The sequence below is a fragment of the Nomascus leucogenys genome, chromosome 20, assembly GCF_006542625.1.
Source record: "Nomascus leucogenys isolate Asia chromosome 20, Asia_NLE_v1, whole genome shotgun sequence".
Classification (NCBI taxonomy): domain Eukaryota; kingdom Metazoa; phylum Chordata; class Mammalia; order Primates; family Hylobatidae; genus Nomascus; species Nomascus leucogenys.
The window spans coordinates 32,341,816-32,354,186 of record NC_044400.1 but is presented as its reverse complement, the minus strand read 5'-3'; the positions used below and the strand labels follow the sequence as shown (position 1 = coordinate 32,354,186).

The 12,371-nt window shown below is 46.4% G+C and overlaps 1 protein-coding gene across 1 annotated transcript in view; it reads right to left on the bottom strand.

Annotated features, from left to right (window-relative positions):
- GYPC (glycophorin C (Gerbich blood group)) overlaps positions 1–3,821 on the bottom strand; it is a 39,988-nt gene extending 36,167 nt beyond the window's left edge. Inside the window, exon 1 of the mRNA XM_030801273.1 lies at positions 3,504–3,821. The gene's annotated coding sequence lies outside the window, so the exon portion shown is untranslated. The remainder of the gene's footprint in view (positions 1–3,503) is intronic.
- Between the last annotated feature and the right edge of the window lie 8,550 nt (positions 3,822–12,371).

Below are 12,371 nucleotides of genomic sequence, written 5' to 3'. Positions count from 1 at the left end.
AGCCAGAGTGACAGAGTACGAGACTCTGTCGCAAAAAAAAAAAAAAAAAAGAAAGAAAAAGAAAAGAAAATGCCTATCATAGCAGATGTGCAGGGGAGACCCAGGACAGCCCCTTACCAGGGCTTGGCATCTAAGTTTGTTGTTATTTTATCAAAAGCGAAAAACAACAGCTGTCTGGAGGGTGACTCCTGAAATTACCAGCATCCTCAGGCCAGGTTTGCTCCAATAAATTCCGCTAACAAAAGCCACCTCCCAAGCCTCTGCCATTGGGAGCAGCTCCAGGCCCTTCTGCTGTTGCTCATCAGGTGATTCTGGGGAAGTGGCTGTTATCATTCCCACTCACAGATGGGAAAACTGAGGGGCTGAGGTATTTCCTCTCTCTCCCAAAGCTGGTGAACATTGGAGGGCAGTCAAACCCAGGGCTGACTCCACAGCACGGATGTTGCTCTGGCCACTGCTCTGCCTGTCACTCGTCATGTGATGAGGACACATCCTTTCACTTCTGGGGCACGTTTCCTCACGGGGGTGGGGTGTTGACAGGAAATGGACAAAGGCATCAACCGACGCTTCCCAGAAAAGTAATACAACCTCTTATGGAAGTAAGAAAACAGGCTCAGTCTCACTTAATTGCAGAGGTTCATTCCAAAGTGACAGCGTTTTTTGTTTTTTTTTTTTTACCCCTCAGTTTGGCCAAGATAAAAAATGCAGTGTGAGTGAGGATGCAGGGAAATAGTGACTTTCATAGGCTATTTGTGAGCATGAGAAACCGGTGTGACCTTTAGGAGGGTAGTTTCTTAAGATCTACTAACATTTCAAATGGATACACACTTTGTCCCAGAAATCAAATGCTGAGGTGGGAGAATTTATCCTAACAGTTTACAGACACATGCATGTAAAATCCTCCGTACTCATTGTCACAGGAGTACTGTGTGTGGTTTAAAAAATTAAATGAAGTCTGCATACAGCCTAAATGCCCATCAGCAGAGGAATTTGTTAAAGAAAATAACAAGGTATAACCTTTAAGAGATACTCTGATGGAAAAAAACAAGATGAAATAAAATATATAAAATGCATTTTTATTATGTAAAATAAGAAATATTTGTATCAGCAAATTTACTTCTAGAAGGATTGTCCTCAAGAAATAAAGTAATTGCCATTGAGGTAGGGAGAAGGTATCTTTCTCCTATTTTTAACTCTTCATTCACTGTTAACTTTACTGTTTGTTTGGTTTTGTATTTAGAGCGTGCTTGTTGGCCCATTGCGTATGCTCAGTTACTGGAAGATGTTTTGGCTGTGGCCTCAGACAGGCACTTGAGGCATAGATGTACATACATGTCTGCCACCTGAAGAGGCAAACTGACTTGGCTTGGCCCAACCTCTCACCTCTGTTGAGGGGACCTCTTCCCACTCACTGCAGATGGGTTCACTTGTTCCCACCACAAGCACAGAATGCCTTGTACTTCACAACCCTTTGCTCCCCAGGGAGCTCTGCAAGTCCCCAGAAATACTTGCCCAACCACAGGCACCCTTGGAAGGGTCCAGCTGCTGACCACCAGCATCATGTGACTCCCAGTGCCAGTGACATCTGGAGGAATTGAGCAATGGCTGAGGTGGAATTTCATTTGGCACTTAACGCAATCCTCTGCTTCTGCCAGAGGCGGTGAATTCTATATAAAGCTGCCAAACCTGGCCGTCTTCTCACTGAGCCTTGATCCCTTCCATCCAAGGGCAAGGCAACGGATTGCTGTGCATGACTCACGCGCAGTAACTGCGGCATTGGGGCCTAGCCCAGCTGAGCTGAGCAGAGCAGGCCCGCCTGGCGGAAGTGGGTCCTCTCCGCTCTAACCTCTGGCTCTGATGAGCAGCTACATAAACTGAGACAGGATATAGACACATCCTGCATGAGTTAGCAGCAAGAAATAGCAGCCCCCCACCCCCTGCAGTTCTCGCACAGCAGGGATCCTGCCATAAATCAATCCGTAGTCTAATGTGGAATAGATTGCAAGCAAGGGCTGCACCGCTGTTTGTCTCCCAAGGCAAGTGTTGAAGGTCTGAAACCTGAGTCCTGGAGAACTGCTTGGGCTGCTGGGCTGGGCTGGGCACGGGGGCGGGGGTCAGGCAAGCCCATCCTCTTCAGACATGGGAATGCCTCTCAGCCTCACCTCCTCAGTGACTAAATTGGAATAATGACAGTGGCTTCTGTGCCTTTAACCCGGGACCCGCCATATACACACACACAAACATATGCTCAAGTTACGTGCTCCGGGAACCACAGTCTCATGTACAATTATATAAACATGCCCAGCACGGATCCAGCACTTAGTATGTGTCATTCTCCGGGCCGGGACATTTATACGCACTTCTTACTGCTGGATGAGTTATCTCCTGTTATTATTCCTACTTTGCAGATGAGGAAACTGGAGCTGAGAGGCTGCCTTGTTTATAAGCAGTGCAGTTGATCCCAGTGCAGACCGAGGGGCCTCGCTCCCAAGCACCACTGATGCCTGCGCACTCCCTGGCTGACGCAAGCACAACCACAGGCACACGGAGTGCTGTGTACACACGTAGACCGAAGCAGCACTCCTCCATGCCTAGCTCCAAGCTCGGGCCGGGTGAGGGGTGAGGCCTCACAACCCCCTGGATTTCAAAGACTTATAAAAGAGTTGGTGTCTCCAATACCCATATCATTATCATATCAATAAGGTATCATTGTCACATGATAGGCTTAGGATATCTCCTCTCTGACAGACTCTAAGAATCAGACCGCGGCAGGGTGGGGAATAAGAGGGATGTGCATTAGGTTTTTTGGTAAAATAAAATGGTAGTTTTTATTGCAGAAGTCCAACGGCAGAGGAAGAGGGCAGAGAGAGGCCCAGCAATGTTTCCAAGCATCTACAAAGACTTTCATCGCATATGACTTCCTATCAGCAAGAAAACGTGATGGTTTAAAAGAGAAAACAAGCAGCGAGGAATTACAAATCCCCAAAGGATCCAGGCCGCAGGATTCCCTCGCATCTGTGTGCCTTTGCGGCGCCCAGCGGAGCAGCAAGTCCCTGGGCAAGACTGGAGTTGCCTGGAGTTCACCGGAGCCTGGCCGGTCGGACCCTGGCTGGGGAGCAGCACAGAAGCAACTCGTGATGTGAACTCTTACCTAACTGTTCTTTAGGGAGACAGTTCTGGCCCCACACATTTCACATGCCCCGCACAAAGAAACAGAAAGCGGGCGACACGCCCTGGGAGGGCGGGCTGGCGGCCTCTCCAGCTCCGGGCGCGTGGAGGCTGCGCGTCGGGGTCCGGGACGCGGCACAGGGACTCCGCGCAGCCCAGGCGCCGGGGAACCGGGGCTGGAGTCGGGGATCTGAGCCCAGCGGGTGCCTCCTCCGCCTGGAGGCCGGGCACGGACCGGGACACCCGGGCGTCCGTGGCCGTGGCTCGGCCCCTGGCTGCTGCGGGCCGCGGCCTCCAGTGGGTCCCCAGGACCCTTCCCCACGGCGGGTACTCACCGAGGCTGAGGGGTCACGCCGTGCTGTTAGGGCTTCTCATCGACCACGGTCCTGGGCGTCAACCCGGGCAGAGACCGCTGGGACGGGCCGGGCCGGGCCGGGCCGGGGGAGGGTCGCGCTCCCGGGCTCCTGACCCTGGGCGGCGAGAGGAAGCGGCACCTGGGTCACACTCCTCCCGCGCGGGCCGAGGGGAGGGGCTCTGGCCCGGAGATAGGCAGACTTCATTTATTTTTTTTCTGCAGACTTGGCTGGTGGGGTTTCCACCCCCCCTTTTTTTTTAAACACACACCCGCCCACTTCTGAACTCTTCTTTGCTCCAACTTTCCTGCGCAAGAACCACGCTTTTCTAACCGTTTCTCTTTCCATCTGCCACTACCGGATACAGGGGTTGCGGTTGAGAATTCCCCCTGGAGTGCAGGGAAAACTCCCCAGTGTGACATGATGGCCTGGCCCAGCACTGTCGGGGATGGTGACCAAATAGGGCAGACCTGTGTTGAAATCTTGGCTGGCTGCGCGGCCGCTGGATAGCTGGGCGGCCTCTCTGCGCCAGCCGCGGGGCATTTGTCCCTGGAGAGAGTCCCTGTCTTGTTGGCCTTTGAGGGCCCTGTACCCATGGATGGGCTGTTGAACAAAGATCATTCCAAAACAGGAAGAATTGCTGGACAAGTGTCCTGATTTGTTCCCATTGTTTTTGTCTGAAGCTGCCAGACACAGTGCAGTTTGTGAATTCGCTCTACTTTTGCCATGAAAACCTCCATGTGGATTTCGATACATACTTTTGTTGGTTAAATGCAGTCAAATGGCACCACCTACAAAAAATGTATCATAGCATTGTCTGCCCCTTCTGCCCACAGACAAGGGCAGGTAACTTGAGGCCCTTGTTTTAAATCCCCGCCCAGGGGAACACCCTGTGCTTCTGCTGTGTGATGTCTGAACCTTCCTGTGCTGCTTTTCATTCTTTACTTTCTAGTTCCCCAAGCACTTTTGTGAGGCCCTCCTCTCCCCTACCTTCTGCCATTAAGGCCTATCCTGCACAATCCGGAGAGCCAGGCCAGTTGTCTGTACAATGTATGGGCGGTGCCTTTGGGGCTGTCATCTGCATTGAATACAATGAGAGGCTGCGCCCTGGAGATACCCTACACAGAGGCTTTGCTCACCTCTAGCTGGGCTGCACAAACTCCAGGCCTTCTTGACGCAGTGGGAAAGCACTCATGATTCACTTTAGTTAGATCATGAAGAACCCCCGATCCTGATAGATCTTTACTCCAACTGCCATGTGCAGCACAGCCATGTTAAATTGAAATAAACTACTCACAGAATGCCTTTGGCCTGGTGGGGAAGCCCTGAGTCTTGATTTCCTCATCTATAAAACGGAGGCAAGAACACCTGCATTCCGGGGTTTTACAGAGGCAGTGATTGTAGAATCACGGTGGGAACAGAAAAGGCATTTAATAAACAGAAATGAGCAATGATTAATTTATTTTTATTTCTTTATTTTTTCTGAGACGGAGTTTTTGCTCTTGTTGCCCAGGCTGGAGTGCAATGGCATGATCTCGGCTCACTACAACCTCCGCCTCCTGGGTTCAAGCAATTCTTCTGCCTCAAACTCCCGAGTAGCTGGGATTACCAGCACGTGCCTCCACACCTGGCTAATTTTGTATTTTTAGTAGAGACGGGGTTTCTCCATGTTGCTCAGGCTGGTCTCGAACTCCCGACCTCAGGTGATCCACCCACCTTGGCCTTCCAAAGTGCTGCTGTTACAGGCGTGAGCCACTGCACCCGTGACTACTTTAACAGTTTAACTTTTTTTTTTTTTTGTGGTAATACATACATAGATGTCTAGGTGGAACAGTAGTCCCGCTCCCCTGTCCTGAGAGAAAATAACTTTAATTATCTGAAATGCAGCTGGAAAGTTGGAAAGAAGCAGAAAGTCCTGCCAGGTAACAAAGGACAAGTCATTAGGTCATTACAGCACACTTAGAGAAGTCACTTTTACAGACTCATTTAGAACCTACTGGCCTTAGACGTAGTCATAAGAGATTTCCTTAATTTCTTAGGGTAAAACAGGTTGAAGGCATCAAAATATTGCAGAGAATTCCTTACAGAAAAGAAGCCAAAAATTAATAAATTAACTAACTAAACAGCGAAAGTTGAAAGCCCCACAAACTGCAGAGGTCAGATACAAGAACGAAGTGGCATTTGTTAACAGAACTAAAGCAATCTCAGCTCCAGCCATCACTGGAGGATGTGACAGTTCCTTGCGCTATTAGAGAGCCAGGGCTTTGGAACTCAATCTGGGTTAGTTACTCTACTGCCTACTAGCTGCGTAACCTTCAGCATTTTACTTTCTTTCTCTGAGCCTCAATTTTCTCAGCCTGGAAATTGGAGCAATCTGCAAAGTTAGGCTGTTGTGAGTAATATATTCGATAATAATTAATGAGGTAGTTACAATGAGAGTACACTGGAGTTACTTAAAGATATCGGCCCCCTTCCTCCTCTAACACATACTTTGTTCATAGTAAGGACCCTAAGTCATTTGAAAAAGAAAGTAAATAGTGTGTCTTAGTTTGTAGCAAATTAGCTAACAGGGAAACATTTGGTATATTTTAGAAAATTTAACTATGAAAGTGTCTAGTGTTAAATAAATGACTCAAGAAGGGAAAATAATTATGTGAAAAATTTAATTATGTGGTAACAGTCTGACATAAGTCAAGAAATGTATTATTAGTGTGTCTTCATGTGTTGGATATTTATTAATGAAGTTAAAAAAAAAACTCAGCTATATCTTGCAACAATAAACCAGTTCTTATCTTGTCTAGTTCCCATAAATACTCTTAAACAGAGTATTGCCAAGAGTCCATTGTAAAGATGAGAACCCAGAAGTTCAGTGCAGTGACAAGAACTTGCTCTGCAGTGCAGCCGGGATGGACGGTTCTAGCTGTGTCTTCACTGACTGTACTGTGGCTGATACAAGCTGCAGAGCCCTCCAAGGTGTGAGATGGTATGATCTAGTCCTGGAGATGAATTTTCTCTTCCTCTTCAGGGAAGAAACTGCTCATGGGAAGCTGCCTTCCAAATCCTCAGTGCTAGTTCCTTACTGGGAGTGGAGTTGGAGGTCCCCTGCTGCTGTTGCTGTCTCCTGGGTGAACCCTTACAGATGGTGGCGGGTAGATGTTACTTGGGCCTTTAATGAAAGGTTTTGCCCCTCATCACAGTAACACATGCTCTTTGTGCAAAAAGAAAAAAAAGAAAGAAAGAAAAAGCCAAAAAGATACCTAAACTCTAAGAACTGCTTGCAATCTCTAGCACATTAAAGTTATTTACCTTTAGTCTTTTTTATGCATTTACGAATATCTGCTTTATACTCTTGAGATTTTACTGAATATGTGATTTCAAGTGCTGAGCTTTTACTACCAAACATTATGTCATGAGCATTTTCTCATATAAAAGTAGAAAAGCTCTTTAACTCATTTTAATTACTAGGTTGTTTCATTTTCTTTGCTAGTTGAATAGTGCTGTGATAACCATATGAACATAAATATCTGGATTTCATAATTTTTTCCTTAGCGTATATTCTGACAAGCAGAATTAATCAAAGGTTAGAAATGCATTTAAAGCTTTTGATACATTCACAAGTTCTGGCTGTAACCTTTACTTTCTTCCCAATCAAGAGTACCAGTGTTTATCTCAGAGTCTCTTGCCAGAATTAAACAGTAAACTTAAAATCATAGTTAATTCTGTAGATAAGAAACATACGTAGTTATTTGTGTTAGCATTTTCTTTGATTACCAGAGAGGCCGAATATGTAAAAGAATCACAGGTTCTTTTAGGTGAATATTTTGTCCACACTGTTTCCTCATTTGGAGGTGTGATGGTTAATACTGAGTGTCAACTTGATTGGATTGAAGGATACAAAGTATTAATCCTGGGTATGTCTGTGAGAGTGTTGCCAAAAGAGATTAACATTTGGGTCAGTGGGCTGGGGAAGGCAGATCCACCCTTAATCTAGTGGGCACCATCTAATCAGCTTCCAGGGAATATAGAGCAGGCAGAAAAACCTGAAAAGGAGGGATGGGTCTGGCCTCCCGGCCTACATCTTTCACCCGTGCTGGATGCTTTCTGCCCTGGAACATCAGACTCCAAGTTCTTCAGTTTTGGGATTCGGACTGGCTCTCCTTGCTCCTCAGCTTGCAGACAGCCTATTGTGGGACCTTGTGATCATGTAAGGTAATGCTTAATAAGCTCCACTATATATATATATAGATAGATAGATAGATAGATAGATAGATAGATCCTATTAGTTCTGTCCCTCTAAGAGAACCTTGACTAATACAGATTTTGGTACCAGGAGTGGTTCTAGAGGAACAGAATATAAAGGATGGAGTTCTTTCATTGGTTTTGGGGTTTCTGGAGTTGGCTGCTTAAAATGATTAGACCCTAAAATGCTAAGGACTCTTACTTCTAATAGTATGGAGAACACTGATAGTCCTTGGCATAAACTGTTTAGAGAGTTATGCAAAATAAATGCATTTGACACTCCTGATTCTTCACTCGTGAGAGGCCAGTAGTTTAGTGACTCTATACATAATGCCTTTGACCATATATGGAGAAACAAGGAACATAATGAAGCTGGTTGGTTGCTCCTAAGTTCAGGGACAAAGTGATGAAAGAAAATGATGAACTCAGGGATTCTGTCTCCTGGCTTCAGAAGCAGATACTGAGCCTCAAATCTGCTAAGACTGCCTTGAGTGAAAGTCTTAACTTCTATAGAGAAAGAGCTGAAATTGTGGAAAAACAGACACAAGTTCTTATGCTAGTGGCTGACCTGCAATGAAGGATGCATGCACAGCCTCACCAGGTGTCTACTGTTAGAGTGAGGGCATTGATTGGAAAAGAATGGGACCCTGCAACTTGGAATGGGGACATCTGGGAGGACGCTGATGAAGCTGGGGACACTGAGTTAATAAACTCTGATGAACCTTTTTGGCCAGAAGGAACAGCTTCCCCATCCCCAGTAGTGGCAACATCCCCTCCGCCACCCTTGCTGCTATCAGCCTTTCCACCTTTGTCTGAAGAGATAAACCCTGCGCTGCCTGAGGCAACAGTAATTGCCTTCCCTGAGGCAGTTGCCAGGGAAAATAATGTTGATTCTCTTCAGAAGCCACCCCCAACACCTCTGTTTGATTCCAGGCCTACAACTAAACTAAAGTCTTGGTGGGCCCCTAGAGGTGAGGTGGAGAGTGTGACCCATGAGTAGGTGCACTACATTCGAAAAGAACTGTTTGAGTTCTCTAATTTATGTAAACTGCAATCTGGAGAACAGGCATGGGAATGGATATTAAGGGTGTGGGATAATGGTGGAAGGAACATAAGAGTTGGATCAGGGTGAATTTATTGATTTGGGCCCACTAAGTAGGGGCTCTGCATTTAATGTTGCAGCTTGGGGAGTTAAAAAAGGTTCTAATAGTTTATTTGCTTGGTTAGCTGAAATATGGATTAAAAGATGGCCCACTGTGAGTGAGCTGGAAATGCCTGATCTCCCTTGGTTTAATGTAGAGGAAGGGATTCAGATGCTTAGGGAGATTGGGATGGTGGAGTGGATTAGTCACTTTAGACCTACTCATCCCAACTGGGAGGGTCCAGAAGATATGCTCTTGACCAATTCCTTGAGAAATAGATTTTTGAGGGCAGCACCTGCATCTTTGAAGAGCCCTGTATTGCTCTTCTATGTATATCAGATCTAACTGAGGGAACCTCAGTCACTCAGCTACAAAATTTAAATACAATGGGAATAATTGGATCCTGAGGTGGCAGGGGCCATGTGGCAGCACTCAACTGTCAAAGGCAAGGTGGCCATAGCTACCATAATGGACAGCAGAGTCAAAGCAGCAATAAGAATAGTCTGACTTGTGTAGAGCTCTGGCATCAGCTAAATAATCACAGTGTTCCTAGAAGTGAAATTGATAGGAAGCCTACCACATTCCTACTTACATTATACAAGTGGAAAACTTCTAGGTCAAATGGACAAAATACTGATTTGAATTATGAAAACAGAGAATCATGGCCCCTCAATCAATTTGCAGACTTGAGCCAGTTTACAGACCCAGAACCCCTTGAATGAAGGGGAGGCCAGGTCCCCTTGAGGAAGGACCCCACTACATTACTGACAGCTTATGCAATGAATCTTTCTCCCATCCTTTCCCAAGGAGACCTCCAGCCTTTAACCAGGGTAACTGTGCATTGGGGAAAGGGAAATGATCAGACATTTCAGGGACTACTGGACACTGGCTCTGAGCTGATGTTGATTCCAGGGAACCCAAACTGTCATTGTGGTTCTCCAGTTTAAGTAGGAGCTTATGGAGATCAGGTAATTAATGGAGTTTTAGCTCAGATTTGACTTACAGTGGGCCCAGTGGGTCCCCGGACTCATCCTGTGGTCATTTTCTCAGTGTCAGAATGCATAATTGGTATAGACATATTTAGCAGCTGGCAGAACCCCTGCATTGGCTCCCTGACTGGTAGGGTGAGGGCTACTATTGTAGAAAAGGCCAAATGAAAGCCATTAGAGCTGCCACTACCTAGAAAAATAGCAAATCAAAAAGAATACCACATCCCTGGAGGGATTGTGGAGATTAGTGCCACCATCAAGGGCTTGAAAGTTGCAGGGGTGGTGATTCCCACCACATCCTCATTCAGCTCTCCCATTTGGCCTGTGCAGAAGACAGACGGAACTTGGAGAATGACAGTGGATTATCATAAGCTTAACCAAGTGGTGACTCCAATTACAGCTGCTGTACCAGATGTGGTTTCATTGCTTGAGTAAGTTAACACATCTCCTGGTAACTGGTATGCAGCCATTGACTTGGCAAATGTCTTTTTCTCCATTCCTGTCCATAAGGCCCACCTGAAGCAATTTGCCTTCAGCTGGTAAGGCCAGCAATACACCTTTACTGTCCTACATCAGGGGTATATCAACTATCTGGCTTTGTGTCATAATATTATTAAGAGATACTTTGATCACTTTTTGCTTCTGCAAGATATCACACTGGTCCATTACATTGATGACATTATGCTTATTGGATCCAATGAGCAAGAAGTAGCAAACACACTGGACTTACTGGTAAGACATTTATGTGCAGAAGGATGGGAAGTAAATTTGACTAAAATTCAGGGAACTTCTACCTCAGTAAAATTTCTTGGAGTCCAGTGGTGTGGGGCCTGTCAAGATATTCCTTCTAAGATAAAGGATAAGTTGCAGCATTTGGCCCCTCCTACAACCAAAAAAAAGGCACAACATCTAGTGGGCCTATTTGGAGTTTGGAGGCAACACATTCCTCATTTGGGTGTGTTACTCTGGCCCATTTATTAAGTGACCTGAAAGGCTGCCAATTTTGAGTGGGGTCCAGAACAGCAGAAGGCTCTGCAACAGGTCCAGGCTGCTGTGCAAGCTGCTCTGCCACTTGGGCCGTATGACCCAGCAGATCCAGTGGTGCTTGAGGTGTTAGCCTTTGGGTAGCTCCATAGGTGAATCATAGTGGAAGCCTCTAGGATTTTGGATCAAGGCCCTGTCATCTCCTGCAGATAGTTACCCTCCTTTTGAGAGACAGCACTTGGCCTGTTACTGGGCTTTGGTGGAAACTGAACGTTTGACTATGGGTCATTGAGTAGCATTCCATCATCAAATGGAACTGAAATATATGTGATCAGGCTCAAGCAGGTCCTGAAGGCACAAGTGAGTTACATGAGGAAGTGGCTCAAATGTCCATGGTCTCCACTACTGCCACCCAGCCTGCATCGATGGCCTCATAAGGAGTTCCCTAGGATCAGTTGACAGAGGAAGAGAAGACTAAGGCCTGGTTCACAGATGGTTCTGCATGATATGCAGGCACCACCCAAAAGTGGACAGCTGTAGCACTACAGCCCCTTTCTAGGACATCCCTGAAGGACAGCAGTGAAGGGAAATCTTCTCAGTGGGCAGAACTTCAAGCAGTGCACCTGGTTGTGCACTTTGCATGAAAGGACAAATGGTCAGATGTACGATTACACACTGATTCATGGGCCATAGCCAATGGTTTGGCTGGATGGTCAGGAATTTGGAAGAAACATGATTGGAAAATTGGTGACAAAGAAATTTGGGGAAGAGGTATGTGGATGGACCTCTCTGAGCGGTCAAAAACTGTGAAGATATTTGTAACCAATGTGAGTGCTCACCAATGGGTGACTTCAGCAGAGGAGAAGTTTAATAATCAAGTGGATAGGATGACTCATTCTGTGGACTACACTCAGACTCTTTCCCCAGCCATGCCTGTCATTGCCCAATGGGCCCAGGAACAAACTGGCCATGGTGGCAGAGATGGAAGTTACGCATGGGTTCAGCAACATGGACTTCCACTCACCAAGGCTGACATGGCTACAGCCACTGCTGAGTGCCCAATTTGCCAGCAGCAGAGATGAACACTGAGCCCTCCATATGGCACCATTCCTTGGGGTGATTAGCCAGCTACCTGATAGCAGGTTGATTATATTGCACCTCTTCCCATCATGGAAAGGGCAGAGATTTGTCCTCACTGAAATAGACACTCCAGATATGGGTTAGCCTATCCTGAACGCAATACTTCTGCCAAGACTACCATCCATGGACTCACAGAATGCCTTATCCACAGTCATGGTATTCCACACAGCATTGGCTCTGACCAAGGCACTCATTTTACAGCTAAAGAAGTGTAGTGGTGGGCTCATGCTCATGGAATTCACTGGTCTTACTATGTTCCCCATCATCTTGAAGCAGCTGGATTGATAGAATGGTAGAATGGCCTTTTGAAGTCACAATTACAACACCAATTAGGAGACAACACTTTGCAGGGCTGG